The sequence below is a fragment of the Malaya genurostris genome, chromosome 1 (assembly GCF_030247185.1).
Source record: "Malaya genurostris strain Urasoe2022 chromosome 1, Malgen_1.1, whole genome shotgun sequence".
In the NCBI taxonomy this organism is placed as follows: domain Eukaryota; kingdom Metazoa; phylum Arthropoda; class Insecta; order Diptera; family Culicidae; genus Malaya; species Malaya genurostris.
The window spans coordinates 41,189,069-41,207,191 of record NC_080570.1 but is presented as its reverse complement, the minus strand read 5'-3'; the positions used below and the strand labels follow the sequence as shown (position 1 = coordinate 41,207,191).

The 18,123-nt window shown below is 36.7% G+C and overlaps 1 protein-coding gene across 1 annotated transcript in view; it reads left to right on the top strand.

Annotated features, from left to right (window-relative positions):
- Positions 1 to 7,927: 7,927 nt before the first annotated feature.
- The window catches only part of LOC131437895 (lysosomal proton-coupled steroid conjugate and bile acid symporter SLC46A3-like), a 34,946-nt gene continuing 24,750 nt past the window's right edge, over positions 7,928 to 18,123 (top strand). The window contains exon 1 of the mRNA XM_058607553.1: positions 7,928 to 8,380. The gene's annotated coding sequence lies outside the window, so the exon portion shown is untranslated. The remainder of the gene's footprint in view (positions 8,381 to 18,123) is intronic.

Here is an 18,123-nt window from a genome sequence, read left to right as displayed (position 1 = left end):
ATCGGCGACTGACAGCGCAATTAATGCAGACAACGTCTGGCTCTTGGGTCGAATTAAGTAAGTCTTCTATTCCATTCTTATGGCGTTTTCTTTTTAATTTGCACTACACCGGTGCAGTACTACACTAAGGCATGAATAAACGAACAAAAATGACGAAAACATAAACAGTAACCATTGACTACAATAAACGATTCCATTGCACAGAGCTACATAAAACTTTTGATAAGTGCTACCCAGTGGGTTGACATCAAATTTTACGGGATATCAAGTGATATCGCACATGATATCATCGGATATCAAGTATATTCGTATATGGGTTTCTTTTTCCTTTCAGTTATCAGATATTTTCAACGTTTCACTTCTGATTACTCTATTTTACTAAATTATCTCTTCATTCAACCAATCAATTTCCGTCTAGCTTCGGAGAAAAGTTTTATTTAGAATGTTTTCTTTTTCCATGTTATAGATTGTCTTTCAGGATTATAAATTGAATGATTAAAATCAACTATTGTGCAAATCCGTTGATATTACAAAGTTGATAACAGAAATAACATATATCGGTATATTGAATGCATAGAAAAAAATACTTGATATTAATATTTCAAACAATAAATTTATATTTTTCTCGGTAGCCGGCTGCCCAAATCAACCAATATAACCAATTATTAATTTAATAATAATAATAATAAAAATAAATCGGAAATTTTGGCCTTTATTTGGTGATTTAAAATGATTTTATAACAACTGTTTACAATATGTCAATGCAATGAATCAACAATTTTGTCTTAATCCTATTCACTCGTTTATTTTGTATCACGTAATTTCACTTATAAAAGATAGGGAAGTTTTTATTCTTTACGCGGTAGTATTGCAAATTTTTCTTCAGTTTCCTCGAATAAGAGCTGTGAATAAAGACTTCCCAGGACTTCAATATAGGATATTGTTGAAACGTTCACTGAGTTTAGTGGTGCATCCGAGCATGTTGAAACCGGAACATACTGAGTCGCGCGCGAATAATACCAATACTGAAATATTTACTAACCGTGACAATTATGGAGTGCGCAGTAGCATATACGGCCTCTAGTAACAACAAGTGTTGGACTAGCATCCCTTCCCATTCCTTAGACGATCTACGTTCGAGCCTGGCCGGCGCCGGTTCTGATTATTGAATTCTGGAATTACCAGAAGATGTGCATTGAAGGATGATTTACCAGTCCCAGGTTGGATCATCTAGAAATTCCCTGTACAATTTCAGCTAATCCCGATCAGTAACGGAGTAGCAACCAGGGGTGGTCGCTCAAGCTATTCTGTACGTCGATCGATTCGAAATATTCCGATCGAATGTTCAATTTCCATTCTGCATTCCGTTCGAGCTGGATATGAACTCGAATATTATTCGTTCGAGTTGTTCAGTTTTCGAACATTACTCGATCGACTTGCGTACGTATTACTTATGTTCGGTTTAATCCGACAAAATTCGTTGCAAGCCGATTGAATCGATTCGCTCTCTGTATTAGTTAGTAAGTTAGTATATAAGTTCCTTTTCCCCATTACACAATACAAGTAGGTTTACAATTTTCCCTACTACAAATCTCAGAATTGCGGAAGCAAATGATGTCTTCATGGTAATAACCAAATCATGTATATAATAGGGCTGAAAAGTCACCCCACCAATTTAAATCCTTATAATTTAATTTTAACTCATACTCCAATAAATAGCTATTAAAAAAATTCGGTTTAGAATGATTCTAATTTGTTTATACAAGTGTTACGGTTTCGTTTACTAAGAAATTAATAATATAAATAATATAGAACGTGTAAGTAGTGTTGACAGCTTTGATAATTAGTGTTCAAAATTTCAAGTGTTCCCGAACGAGAGTCGATCGAATCATACAAGTCGAACGGAATAAAGAATGCAAAATTCGAACTCGAATGAAAGTGTAGATTCGTTCGTATCATAAATCCGTCGGATTGTAGAATCGGGGTGATAGTCTTCTTCGTGTCCGATAGTTTCCTATTTGTGGATTCTGCTCTGTCATTGAGAGTTTACTCGACTGTTACAGCCTAAGCATGCTACCCAAAAATTAACAGCGTCACGGATGATAACAACAGATTACTTTATCTTTTGAAATACGATTGCAACGAATCCGACACTGCCGCAGCTACAGATTTTTCAGAGCAGTTTTGCCATCAAGCAGTACAACATAAACCGCTGAGCAAATGTAAACTTCAAAATATACATGAGTTTGCAAAACACCTTCAAGTAAATGCCGCAATGTGAAGGAACTGTTTTGTGCCCTGAGCACAAAAATATGCTAATCCCTAAATGACGACCACGTAATTTTAACCAGTCTTTTAACTTCGTGGTTAACATCATTATCGAATGTCACTAGTGTTCCAAGATATATGAATTCGTCGGTAATTTCGTATCGTGCGCCATACCAGAGAGAAGAAAATCTTTATTTACTTGTATCGATAATACCATTTACTGATCTATGTTGGACGTTTTCGTTAATTTTAACAGATACACTTATTCCCAACAATGTTTCTGATAGAGCGACAATTACTAATTTAATGTTAAATCACAACACTACACACTACACTCTGCATTTTGATCGAATCGGAATATTTCGATTGATTCTCGATCAAGATACAGAATGCAAAATTTCGCATTCGATCGAAATACAGAACAAGGGTGATTGAATCTAGTAACCCATCATTATCATATTGTTAAAATGATAATTTGCAATCGATTTCGGTATGATCGGATTTAGAAATGTTTAATGTAACCTAATTCTTACATCCAAAAGAAATTTTTCGTCAAATTTTGAATAAAATCATACCATTTTTTAGCAAATAAACATAATTTGTAATTGTTGAACAATTTCATTTTACTAATTCAGGAAAAAAAAATTTTTCAACTTTTTTAAGAGTCATTTTAATGATCAAATAGAACCAAATTATCAACAGTTGTTGAACAAAAAATAACAATATTTTTTTCAAGTGATTTTACAAATTCTGACCCTATAGCAAGCGACAAGCTGGGTAAGGGAAATTCACTATTTGGTGTAGCTGAAGCACTGATGCCGTTGATATACGCCCCGATGTATACTACCGTGTATACATCTACCGTCAACCGGTAATACCGGATGTTTTTTTCCTACTAATCGGTGCGTGGGCAGTATTTGTGGTAGTAGTTTTCTTGTGAGTTAATTTGTCGCGATTGAGTTTAATGCTCAGTAAAAACTAGACAGATGTATCGTGTACACAAACGTGAGGTAGAAATCCTAGCAGAAGAGAACTTTCTCTAAAACAAATGTAAACAACTGACTGATGAACAAAGAAGGGTTCTTCCGGAACGAGCATCATGAACGAAGCGGTAATTAGTAACGATGCTGATAAGGCTGCGTAAGGGCCTGACTTGATCGTTCTTAGACGACGACTTGGGTCTTCGCCGCATCCCTCGATAACCAGTTGACTCAAACAGATTTCGAAAGGTGTCGTAAATGTGGGATTCGCCGTAAATGACTCCAAATGTGTGATAGTTGAGGCGATAGAAATAGATCCATTTACGAAATATAGATCTACCTGATCTGCATGTGAAACACTAAGAACTGTGATTTAGTTGATTAAGTTGCTACTAACAATTAGAATTATTTGTGTTTTAAGCTAGTTGTCAAATAAAAACATTTCATTGCTATCTTATATGACTTCCGTTGGTTCTTCTGTATTGTTCGATTAACGAAAGTGACATTTGATACAACCTGTGTAAGAAAAGGTATTCGATTCGAGAAACAATCGAACAATACGATTGATAGCACTTGAAAATGATTTTACTGTAGAGAAAGGTAGTAGGGTAAATGTACTTTTATTCATTTCCAATCAGGCATTCATCTAATATATGAAAGCCATGAGTTAGATTGAACTCTGCTACGTCTGTTCAATGCTTTGGCTTAATAGGTGCAATCGCTAGAATGACCAATGTGAATTAAGTGGCTTCGATCACATTGCACCCCATTAATTGTAGACCGAGTACTGAGCAAATTAATTTGACTCGACTAATGGGACTCTAGTTTGCAAACATTTTCGAATCAATATTGGCCCATGCTTATCAGCTTCCGTAAAAATTACTAGCAAAATTAGTATAAAGTACTTCGGCTTCATATACAACATTGAGAAATACAAGGAAAACTATTTCGAATGATCCCGCCTGCCTTAACAAAAACTAGGGTACCCGTAACATAACTCATCTCATTAGGTTGTTTGCAACACTGTAACAAAATTTCGAGAAGTTGTTGATTACTTTTAATCTTTCAAATATGTTTCTGGAATATGAACTTTTTTTCTTTATTACTCATTTATTTATAGTCGCTTAATCAGTAACGTTCCCGTGAGTATTTCATTGCAATACGGCTGAGAAACATAATTTTATCTAATTCTGGTAAAAATGATGAAAATTGGTTGATATTAACACTCTTTTTCAAAACGACATTCTCAGTATTTCCATGCCCCACATTCACAGTGGTATGCCCCACAACGAAAGACATTATGCCTAATGATATTTTCAGTTTATTCATATTTTGCAACAGACGACAACTGTCAAACTTGCATAGTAGAAAAATGCTGCGAAATGAAAGTATTATTAATCAAATTTGTGATTACACAAGTTTTGAACGTTTAAAAAGGAACGGGACACTAATGCTTTCCCGATCAGATCTCCAGAATCGCAAGTGTAAGCCATGTTATTTTCCAACGCGATCAATGAGCCAATTGTAGTTTTCAAACGAACTCCAGATTGCCGGAATCGGTTCAGTCATCTCAAAGAAAATTGAATGGATTACAAATAGTGCGATTCGTTGGTTACATTTTATTACTTATATCATCATATCTTCGAAATCGATAATATCTTACATATGCCTCCAGAATTCTATCAATGGCCCTATAATAGCTTTCAAATATACCTATGATAGTTGGAATCGATGACATTTCCTGATCTTGTCGAGATAAGTCGAATGATATATGGCAAATGAATTAAGGACTTATCAGCGGAAATTTAGCTGTTATCTCGGCAAAAGCGATTCGGATTGAATCAAATATAGAAAGGATTTTTCTTTATTATTGTATGAAATAATTATCACAAAAGCTGAGGTTGTCGAAAGGGGGTATATATTAATTTGTCTGTAAATCTGCAGATTTCGGGTATAGTGCTGCAGACATTTTTTGTTGTGCAGACTTTGAAAATCCAGTTTTTCGCAGACCAAATTTACAGACTTTTGAAATTGCTGCGACCTTTTTTTATCGCCAAGTCAGTTTTGCGTGTCATACTTAATTGAGAAATTGCTACCAGCAAGGCATGCTTGCTGACTGCACATTTGTATTTACATTTACAGATCCTGTCTGCAGATATGTGAAATTTTTACATCTGCCATCTGGCATCTCTGCTTAGGACAATTATTTTCATTGTTCCCTAACGCATCTATCAGGAAATGTATGGAAAGTAGATAGTTTTTTATTTCACGTTTTTACGAAATATAGGAATCAGTATGATTTTCTACCTCCACCAGCAATGGCGACGTGGTGCCTTTCAATATTGACAAGAGACATTAGATGACAGATATCTCCCCGAGTTTCAGTAAAAGCCAACTCACTGTTCGATATCTCGGCAGGCGGATTTGTTGATCTCGGTATATTTGTTGTCGGCAAAAAACGCGCTTTACCGAGATATTAGAATATACCGTTAACGAAACTCGGAACAGAGCAAGTGGATTACTGAACAATCAATAAAATATCATATTGCCGATCTAATACGGCATTTCAATATACCGAGCATCTGTTTTAAGTGTGTAGGAGTCTCCGGGGTTCCGATCAAAAGTTGGTTTTATCAGCAATTTTATAACGTTATGTACACAGTCAAACAAATGAAACTTAACCTCGGCAGAATAATATTCATCACGTAAACATTGATCTGTAATCACCGCTTGAGTTCCTTTTGCAATAATGAATTAAATCATGTAAATTTCAATTTTTTTTATAGATTCATTGAGATTTTACACAATTTGCTCAATTTTCTGCTAACTGTGATTTCACACGATTTTGTGTGGAACAATATTGACGCAAGACTTATGTCAAAGTTTAAGACCCGCCATATTGAATTATTGTTTTGACGGCTGTGGAATGTTCTTAAGGTAAATTGGAAATGGAAGACATCATTAAACGCTCATACTTTTGTAAAGAAAAATACTTCTAAACTCATTGGAACGTAAGATTGCATGATTGCCCGTTTGTTAGCTGTGTAATAAGGTTTCGTTCCTTCGCTTCAAATCGGGAGAATGTTCGAAAAAATGATAATGGGAATACATGTGAAACCAAATTTAAAGTGTTTCTGAAGGTATATATTCCATTTCCTAACATCCCTTTCCTTCAAATTTATTCATTATTTACTCAGAGAACTGTATCGATCAAATGACCGTTTCCATCAGATGCACAAAAAGCGGTCTATTTTGGGCATTTTAAATTATATTTGATTACAATTTCGGACGTAACAGAAGCAATTTCCGCTGTAATATTACCATTCAGTAGTTCGATAGTCCTCGGTTTGCTGGCATACACCTTAATCTTCAAATAACTACGCAGAAAAATAAAATCCGACCCAAGGCAACGAATGTCACCCATATTTTTTACGGTAAGCACACCCAGTGTTCCCAGTTTAACGATTGCTTTCAATATACATCGCTACAATTTCAGCCCGCTGTTTGGCGTAAACCAATCTAAGGCTAAAATGGCAAAGACTGACGTTTCTGAATCTGTCCGATTTGTCAAAACCGGTTGATAAATGGCGGAATCATTCAACATTTCAACACTCTCCTGTCTAGATGGCGCACTCTGTAGTATTACTACTGTTACTATTACTCCATTATGCCATGACAAGGTGAGATAGAAATTTATCAATTTGTCCATTTGTAAAATGTCCACGCCCGTGCTTCTGGCCGTAAGCCGTCTCTCACAAGCCAGTTGCCATGTATTCAAGTCTTGATCTACAAGAATTCTTAGTCTTAATCGTTTTGCAGATTCCAACAGAAAATAGTGTCAATATTTCGCATTGTGCCTTATTAAAACATTGATGGGATTGCAGAATAGCAACACAAATATACAAAAACACTCGAATGGAGAAGATTATCAAGCAGCATTCAATGGTTCTACCTTGCCGGATAACCAGAAACAAATGGAGAAGGGTTTGAAAAACGTTTCGGTTTCTGTGCCATTCGCGACGTAGTATGCGATGGTCACCGTTGTACAAAAGAAAATGACAGATCACTTTCCTCGCCAATTACTTTGATGGACGGCATCACACGTTAGTTTGGTCTGCATTTTTTCAGTGTTGGATTTTGGCACAGCTGATGGATTGATGGCCATGATTACCCTCTGAAACAAATTGAATAAGTGATCGTTGGACTCTTTATCGATTGCCATTGTTATTGTCGGCATGATTTTATGTAGGTATGCTGAGAATGAAACATGCTGTCCACGTAGATTCATTGAAGTGGAATTGAAAACTATTCATTACAAACATTTTACACACTAAATGAAAAACATTGTGTTGAAGATATTAAAGTTAACTTAATTCAACCTATAAATTCTAGTTATTATAGCTTTGTTCCGAAATATTCACTTGTATATTAGATGTGATTGAACTGTACAATTAGACGGGGCTCGCAATGGAGTAAATCAAGGTTGTTCCTGAATTACCAGAAACTACCTGTTATCAACCCACCTACACATCAGTGCGGGTTGTGAGATTAAATATGTGCAGCATGCGCACAAAGATGATCGCGTGCTGTGTCGCGTAGGCTAGTTCCTAACTCGAGCCGTTTATCACATACCGAGTACGAAACAGCCACCAATAGACGAGCAAAACTGAAGCATAGAAGTTTAGCCGGTCGTTCAGTTTTGTGACAACCGTTACGCCGAACGGTCGCGGTTTGGTCGCTAAATATCCGAAAGTGCAATATTGGACTCAGTTGTGCAGAATAGTTCTAAACAAGGAACGAACATCGAATCGTGGGACTCCGTGGACAATCACGTGGAGCTCATCGAAAATACGATTCTTCCTAGTGATTGTGTGCATTACTTACAGTTACTTTTCCTGATTAGTGACAAATTTGAGCTAGTCGTAAACTTAAATACGATTTGCGCGCGTTGTATTCGTTTAGAGGGAACAGATGATCACGGACTTCGTATTTGTAGCTGTTACCTGCCTCTCAATTGGCAGAGATGGGTTTAAGTGAAGTTTTCACAGCATACTGAGATACATCTAAGTGACACTTGGAGACCTGAAAGAGGAGGTTTGTTCTGCACTTGACTGACCGCTGCAGTGACAACTGTAAGTTGCTAGAAAGTTTTTATACGAATCATATCACTACTCATCGCAACTATTGAATACCAGTAGTTAGAGTGGGGTCTACTATTTACGTTTTATTTACATTTGTATAATAATTTGGCTGTGATATTACGCAAATGGTTGATTGTTGACCAAATATTCAGGATGATAATGTGGTGGCCAAACTAATAAAATTACTATAGGTACAATTACGCTACTTTGTATTATTTGTTCAGGGTTACAGTGATGGGGTCACTTTTTGTCTGTAGGTTTGGTTGGAATTATAGATCATTATTTCGATTAAATCCAAGTACAATACAGTTTAGATCCGAACCATCCGAATCGTTTAACAATGGACATGCGTAGTGAGCTTCGAAGTTTTAGTTATAAATGCTCGATTCAAACATGTATTTTAAATGCCCGATCAATTGTTCATATGCATTGTTATCTAACTTAGTATTTTCGGTGGAGACGCCTGGTGAGTCGTGCATTTTCTAAACAACTGTATTACTAATTATTCTTAGTGTGAATGTTCAAACATGTTTGAATACGAAGCAGAATTTGATTTAACGAATGTTAGGAAAGTTTTGAAATTGTGTCATGAATTTCAAATCATGTTTTAGGAATGAAAATATGAAATTCCTTCGGTGGTAACACGGAATGTTACGTGTAGTTACAATTCAAATTCTGTTTGTTTAATCGGAATCAATGAATAATTTTAAACTTCTCAGAATTTGATACTAATGTATGACCTATCATGAAATTGAATGGATAGTTTGATCAAGAAAAATATTTAAAATCATCTTGTCTTATGCATCTGTGTATTTTAAACACAATAATAAAAAACAATAAACTCCTTGGCACATTTGTTCCACATTTTGATCATCCGAGTCACGTCCAGTGCCGTTTGTCCACTTTTCTTAAGCTTTCGCTTCATCATTGCCCAAAATCTCTCGATGGCCGGAACTGCGGGGAATGGGTGGATTATTGTTTTTATCGACGAAATCTACGTTACTATTGCGGTACCATTGGATGACTTCCCGGCTGTAGTGGCAACTCGCCAAATCCATCCAAAACAATACGGGGCATTTATAGACTTTAATGAACTGTAGTACGCGGTTTTTGAGACATTCATTCTTGTACAGCTTCGAGTTCATCGTCTTATTCGTCCCGAACACTTAGTTCTTTGCTCCACAGCTGCATATTCCTTGCAAAATCATCATTTTTTGGCAATAGTCCAAGGTTTGCTCTGACGACGCTTACCTTGCTGCACTCGATTCTCGCTTTTTCGCTCCCTGAAACGCATATTCGCTCCGCAGCTGCATATTCCTTGCCAAATCATCATTTTTTAGCAAAATTCCAAGGTTTGCTCTGACGACGCTCCCTGAAACGTTTGAGCACATCATCATTGATTTGACGGTTTTTCTCTCTCGGTTTCCGCTTGGAATAACTTTGGACTCACTGCACGAAACACCGTGAAATTTGTACCACAGAAAGTGCCTAGGTAAACAAAGTGCTCTAAAAGAATTCTTGCAGCGATCACTTTCCGTGCCGCTGCAACACAATAAGTGATTCTGTATTATAACTGGACAGAACTTTATAAGTTGTCCCAGAAAGTAAAGGATCACATTCAGATCGTAATAACATGTGTATTTAGGTTTATATGAACTTTTATTCTTACATATGGTTGACGAACAGCTAATAAAAGGTTTTCAAAAGTTGTTTTATTTATTTATAAGCAACTTCTTGAACTCTTTTTCTCCCTAATGTTCTCTACTGCCGGTGGCAACGGTTTTTTACGCTCTTGTCCAACCTACTTTCCACTGTTTCACCTGGAAGAACATGTTTACGAAGATACCAGGAGACCAGAGCCCATTACCGTTCAACATGACAAATTCAAGTCCATTTGTATTGAATAATATCACGTTTAACGATTTGTAATTTCAGTATCAGATATTTTTCAAGCTTTGATTAACGTGAATGTATACATTCATTCCTCCACTAATATACGACTTCGGGAATTTCTCACGAGAAGAAATTGCACGCCAGACCATAAACTTTTTTCATAAATTTTCGGTGAAAACTGTGGTGGCAATACTTGTTTTTGTCAAAAACTATGTAGTACAGTTTTCTCGCCCATAGTTCTACAATGGCTACCAGGGAAGGGTTTATGTTTGGTTGAATTATGTACATCTTCAGCTTCTATCTCTCTTTGGGTCGTAAAGTGGAGGTCTTTGCCGTGGTCTGCTTCTTAGTCATATCGTGAATTGAGAAAGCTCGTTCGATTTTATTGTCCAGTTTGCCCACGGCTGGTCTGCAAGAGAACTTTCATTTTTTAGACATAGGAATAGCACGAATATCAGGTGTTCCAGCTAATAATGCGAATTTTTTTGCAAGAGTTTAGTCTACCGTCAAAACTATTTCGTCATTATGTTACTGTAACATCACGTTGCACATTTTATAATTTAGTGATGTGAATATGTCGAAATTCTTGTCAAGTAAACTTTAAAAAAGCTGTTCTTTCGATTGCGTCTTGTGAACGTTGGTTTAAATGATTTAAAAGTCGGGATCTGAGTGTGAAAGACAAAGAACGCACAGGTTTACAAACAAAAAATTAAATATGCACACCTAGAAAAAATCGGTTTAATTTACGGATTTTAAAACCGACATATACGAGCATAAAATTACACATTTCTATAGTTGAATTAACACAATATTCGTGCATTTTGTTGTATTATAACGTGTAGAAACGTGTAATTTTACTTGCTTGTGTATAATACTCGGTATGTTTGCCATAGATTTAAATGATTCTGGTAAAATCAAGTCATTTCACAAATTACCTTTTTATGAATTGATTCATATGGGGATTTTCATCCGTTCGGTGAATTTCATATTTTTACTGTGTGTCGAATTGGTGCAACTGATGAACGAAAACAATACCCAAAACTCAAAAACAAATGTTGAAGAGGTTGAACGTTAGTCGTCAAGCCATTTCAGATCGCTTATACGTCATGGTAAAGTTTCAGATGGTGGAAAATGAGTTCCGCATGAGCTGAATGATAGACGTCAGGAAAAGCGAAAAACGGTAAGCGAAATCTTGCTTTCTTGGCATGAAATAAAGGGTTTTCCTCGCCGGATCGTGACGGGAGATTAGAAATGGATATATTTTGAGAATCTAACGTGCAGAAAAGACATCAACTGAAAGACCGAATCGCTCTGGATATAAAACGATGCTATGCATTCTGTGAGATCAGAAAGGTCTCAGAAACGACCGGAATAATACACAAAGCATGATAACATCATTTTGCAGCACTACTACGCCTCAGCACACACGGCAAAAGCGGCCAAACCCATGGTTTCTGAATATAGATTGACACTTTTGCTCCTCTAGCCCTATTCCCCTGGTGTGGCCCCTTCCGACTATCACTTACTAATTATAAAGATGAGAAAAAATGGCTTCACGACTGGATGGCTTCAACAGATTTACGATTCTTTTGACGTGGTGGAAAAATGATGGAACTTTCTCATGAGTTGGTGAAAAAATGAAAAAAGATGAATAACTTTTGAAGAAAGCTACTTTGAATAAAGTGTCTTGAACATGTATTTCCGATTAAAAAATATCGCGTTAATAGTTGACACACCTGGTCATATTTTTTTAAACTATGGCTCTAGCAACTTCCTCAGTCATCAAGAACCCGTTCGTCACTTCAGCGATCACCAAACAGGGCCGGTGAAAATTTATTTATATTTTCTACCACGGCGCTAAGTGTAACCTTTATTATCTTCGTCAGAGTACCCGGTGAAGGACCGCAACTTGGTTAAAACCGGGTATAAAGAAATGATATAAAAAAATCTTCGTCAGATATTGTTTACCTCACAATGAACAGAGATGAGGATTAAACGTTGAGAATACTGTATTGATTTTTGGAATACTTTTAAAACGATCCGATACCTACCGTAGCACAAAAAAGACTGTGAGATTCGATATCGCTAGCAAAATTGAATAATTAGTACTTGATTGGAGTTTCTTTCATTACAACGTAGATTTTGTCAAATGAACACAACAAAAAAGAACGGTATAAGTGTTTTTTCTAACAAAGAATGCTGAGTCGTCCAATACTAGTTGTGAAATGTATACAAACTTCATTATTTAGGTCAAGTAGTAAAGTTTTCTGATGAATCTTTTCTGTTGTAGTTTCGCTTAAAAAAATTGTTCCGATGTTTACAGTCGAACCTCAAGTGGTTCGTAGGTTTACATAAGATATATATTCATCGATAATAACTATCTCAAACGGAAATTATAATTGCGTTTTTCATTGAAAAACACTGGTGGTGTGGATTGCTCTGGTTTTGCACTTTCGAACAGAAATAATAATAAAACACCTTAAAAAAACCTGCTCGAAAGTGCAAAACCAGAGCAATCCACGCCACCATTATTTTTCAATGAAAAACGCCATAAGTCTGTAACACAGAGAACAGATGTCCATCTAGAATTGGGTTCTGTGTCTAAAGTATGTATTGTTAAAATAACTAATCGAGATGCGGTTCGTCATTTTCGTAAGCTCCCGTTTTTCGTATTTCCTGAACATAAGTGGATTGATGTTCATCAATTCTCATATGTTCAATTGGAATTGCAACATTCTCCCCCGAAGAGTAGTGTCTACGACTACGTCAATACCATCCCAAGATTACAGATTCTCAGTCAGTGCGAAATGAGTAGCTGGCATAGTAACTCATGTTCTTGATTTCACTCAGTGTTTTCGCTTGAATAATGAGCTCAGTCAACATCAATAAAAATCCATTGTGACTGGGTGGTGATGTATGACTTTGTTTGTTTGACACAGTCATATCTCTAACAAATAATAGAGGATAAACTTATTTGAAAAGCCAGTACTGAAACCATAAATTATTTCTTTTCATATTTACTAATTTTTGTGGCAACTTGGTATTGACTCGATTAGATAGTTATTTTAGTGGTTTATTTTTTACTCTTATTACATTTATTGCGAAACTTAAACCAATTCCAAATCAATCCGATGAAATATTATCAAATGTTTTTTTATTTGGTCAAGACAAAGAATTGACCACTCTTAGCCAACCTTCAGTGTTGATATTGCATTATTTGTTTATTGGTTGACTTATTTGAAAACAAAAAGTACTCGAGATAATGGTCGTAATCTAATAATGCATGCCCTACTTTCAAGAAAGCGTTGCACCACTATCATTTTGGAACGTAATTCGATGATGATTGAAATTTGAACGAATGTGATGATAGAAAATGGAATTTTTAATATCTAGGCCAGTACCTAAAGCATCGTTTTCATATTTACAAGTACAATTCTTGCATAAAGTAGAAAGCAAGAGAACTTTAGTACATTTTTGCCTTTCTCATATAGAAAGGCTATACAATCACTGTGAAAACCAACTTTTGGACCGAAACCGAGGAGCCGAATGTCATATACCATTGAACTCAGCTTGACGAACTGAGCAAATGTCTGTGTGTGACAAATATTGTCACTCTCTTTTCTCCATGATGGCCACCGATTTTCACATATTCAGATTCAAATTATTGGTCTTGTGGTCTTATACAAAGCTCCTGAATTTCATTTGGATCCGACTTCCGTTTTCGGAATCACAGGGTGATATGCACAAAAAATGTGAAAATAATGTCACTCAGGAATCAGAATTAGAACAAATGGCACGTTCCCCTTGATATTTGGAGATTTGTGCCTGTCACTCACTTTTCTTGGAAATGGCTGAATCAATTTTCACAAGCAAACATTCTAATGAAGGGTCTTATGGTCCTATATAATGTTCATGAATATGATTTGGATCCGATTTCCGAAATTCTGACACTCAAGATTTTTTTAGGGGAGACAGGAGCTAGACCGGACATGTGGTTCAACTGGACAGCTTAAATATCTTATAAACATGCTATTATTTCGATTAATGGATTGACTTTGTAAACGCGCTTGGAGATGAAGTGGTAGAGATGACTTGGGTAAAAACCCAGTTTTAATGGATTTTTTTTTCAATTTCTAAAAAGTGTCCGATTTAGTTTTTTTCCAAAATTCAAAACGCTATAGACAATCTTTAAAAAAAATGTAGGTCTGTGTGGTTAAATGAACCGGATGTCACTATTCCGAAATCCAACTTTCGGTTCCGAAAGTACCGACAATAGTAATCAAATATGATAAATTGGAGCTCACTTCACTTTCTCACATATGATATGATATGATATAATCTAGGATATCAGTGTAGTAGTTTTTATACTACACGTTTTTTTTTTTCATAAATACGTTTATTTCATAGGCAATATACATAAGTTTTTCTTCGCCGTGGCATCCACAATACATAGTAGTTTAAACCTAATACATTTCGAATATCATATTAGTATGTTGGTACTCATTAGTTAATCTAAACACTGTTTTTATCAAGCGAGTTGCTATTTTAATTACATTAAATAAAATACATTTATTTTGTACATGATCTTATAACTATTTCAGGATTGTTTGTATCAGTTCACCACTTATATTCAATATCCTATAGTTGGCTATTGGTTGAACTCATGGAAGAGAAAACAGTTTAACATAAAATAAAATTTAAATTGGAACTCCAATGGATTTAATGAAATGATAAAGAAGTTTCATGTATGGAAGGTCACGACAAGCAAGAATGTCTCGAACTGGGACATTGGATAGTCTACCTTGGGTACGCAAGGAATTTATTAGTTGAGATCTGACATCACGAAACTCCACGCATGTCCAAACAACATGGTCAATATCGCGGTAACCTTCGCCGCAAGCACAATGATTAGTCTCGGAAAGTCCAATTCGAAGGAGATGTGCATCTAACGTGTAGTGATTGGACATGAGTCTGGACATCACACGAATGAAATCTCTACTCACATCCAGTCCCCTGAACCATGCCTTTGTCGATATTTTAGGAATAATTGAGTGCATCCACCGACCCAGATCATCTTTATCCCAAGAAGCTTGCCAGCTGGCAAGTGTTCTTTGGCGAGACGCGCTATAGAATTCGTTGAAAGCAATCGGTCTCTCATAAATTTCACCCTCAATAGCACCACGTTTGGCTAAAATATCGGCTCTTTCATTGCCTGGAATGGAGCAATGAGCCGGAACCCAAACTATTGTGATTAGATAATTATTATTCAATATGTCGTTCAGACACTGTTTTATTTTACCCAAGAAAAACGGTTCATTTTTGCCAGCAGCGTTTGAGCGAATGGCTTCAATTGCACTCAGACTATCTGTGAAGAGGAAATAATGGTTTGGAGATAATGTGACGATTACATTCAAGCTATAATGAACTGCTGCTAACTCTGCTATATAAACAGATGCAGGTTCTTGAAGCTTGAATGAGGCCGAAACATTATTGTTGAACATACCAAACCCTGTCGCTTCTTCCATTCGCGATCCGTCCGTGTAAAACATTTTCTCAGAGTTAATATGCCTGAACTTACTTGAAAATATTTTTGGGATTTCCATAGAGCGTAGGTGGTCCGGGATTCCACGCACTTCGCGCTGCATGGATGTGTCGAAAAATAAAGTTGAGTCAGGTACATTTAGGAGGCTGACACGGATAGGAATATATCTTGAAGGGTTGATTTCCTGTGACATATGGTTAAAATATACTGTCATGAATTTTGTTTGAGATCGAAGCTCGACTAGTCGTTCGAAATTATTAATTACCATGGGATTCAGCACATCACATCTTATTAGCAGGCGTGATGAAAGCTCCCAAAATCGATCTTTTAATGGAAGAACTCCCGCCAGAACTTCAAGACTCATTGTATGTGTCGAATGCATGCAGCCTAAAGCAATTCGCAAACAACGATACTGAATTCGCTCAAGTTTGATAATATGAGAATTTGCAGCGGAACGAAAACAAACGCATCCATATTCCATCACTGAAAGTATCGTTGTCTGATACAATTTTATTAGATCTTGCGGATGAGCACCCCACCAAGACCCTGTTATTGTTCGAAGAAAATTTACTCTTTGTTGGCATTTCGTTATCAGATACCTAATGTGTCCTCCCCACGTGCATTTGGAATCAAACCACACCCCGAGGTATTTGAAAGTCAAAACCTGTTCGATTATTCTTCCCATCATATGAAGCTGAAGTTGCGCGGGATCATGCTTTTTTGAAAAGACGACCAGCTCTGTTTTCTCCGCAGAGAATTCGATACCAAGATGAACAGCCCAAACGGACAATTTATCTAAGGTATCTTGCAATGGTTTTTGCAGATCAATAGCTTTGGATCCAGTAACTGAAACCACGCCATCATCTGCCAATTGTCTTAGTGTACATGGGGTTACTAGACAGCTGTCAATGTCATTCACGTAAAAATTATAGAGGAGCGGACTGAGGCATGAGCCTTGCGGGAGACCCATGTAGCTAATTCTGATTGTTGCCAAATCGCCATGTGAAAAATGCATGCGTTTCTCTGACAAAAGGTTGTGCAAATAATTATTTATAACCGCTGGGAGTCCATGTTGGTGGAGCTTGTCTGAAAGAACATCAATGGAAACTGAATCAAATGCTCCTTTAATGTCTAAAAATACAGATGCCATTTGTTGCTTTTGAGCGAAGGCAATTTGGATGTCAGACGAAAGTAATGCAAGGCAATCATTCGTCCCTTTATTTCTACGGAAGCCAAACTGAGTATCTGACAACAAACCGTTCGTCTCGACCCAAGTGTCGAGACGTCGTAGAATAATTTTTTCGAACAATTTTCTGATGCAGGACAACATCGCAATGGGTCTATATGAGTTGTGATTGGAAGCTGGTTTCCCCGGCTTTTGAATGGCGATAACTTTCACTTGTCTCCAGTCAGGTGGAACAATATTTTGCTCAAGAAACTTGTTGAACAATTCCAACAAACGTCTTTTTGCGAGGTCGGGCAGATTCTTCACCAAGTTGAATTTAATTCTGTCCAATCCAGGAGCGTTATTGTTACAAGACATGAGTGCTATGGAAAATTCCATCATTGAAAAGGGGCTATCAATGGAATCATCATTTGAAGAAGACTCCCTAACAATGCTATGCGTAGGAACGGAATCTGGACAAACTTTCCTCGCAAAATCAAATATCCATCGATTCGAGTACTCCTCACTCTCATTTCCTACGTTACGATTCCTCATTCGTCTGGCCGTATTCCAAAGAGTGCTCATTGAGGTTTCTCTTGACAAACCTTCCACAAAATGTCTCCAATAGCTGCATTTCTTAACCCGAAGTATGTTCTTGTACTTGGTTTCTAAAACCAAGAATTTTTCAAAATTCTGAGGAGTTCCTCCTCCTCGTTTTAAAAACGTCTTGAAAGCATTTTGTTTCGCGTGTTTAGCATCTGAGCACTCTTTGTCCCACCAAGGATTTGGAGGTCTTCTGTTAGACGATGGACCAAGAAATCGTTTGGTTTGGGCTTGTTCTGCGGCCTCCAGAATCGAACAAACGAGGAAGTCATATTCTTCAAGTGGGGGAAGCTCTTCCATTGAAGTTAAGACACTTGAAATATTACTTTGGTATTTAATCCAGTCAATATTTTTTGTCAAATCATATGGAATATTAACTGAATTAGCAATGCCTTTGTTACTGCTAATTGAGATGATGATTGGTAAATGATCGCTACCATGTAAATCAGGAAATACTTTCCAGGTGCAATCTAGTCGAATTGAAGTCGAACAAAGAGATAAATCTAATGCACTTGGACGTGCAGGAGGTCT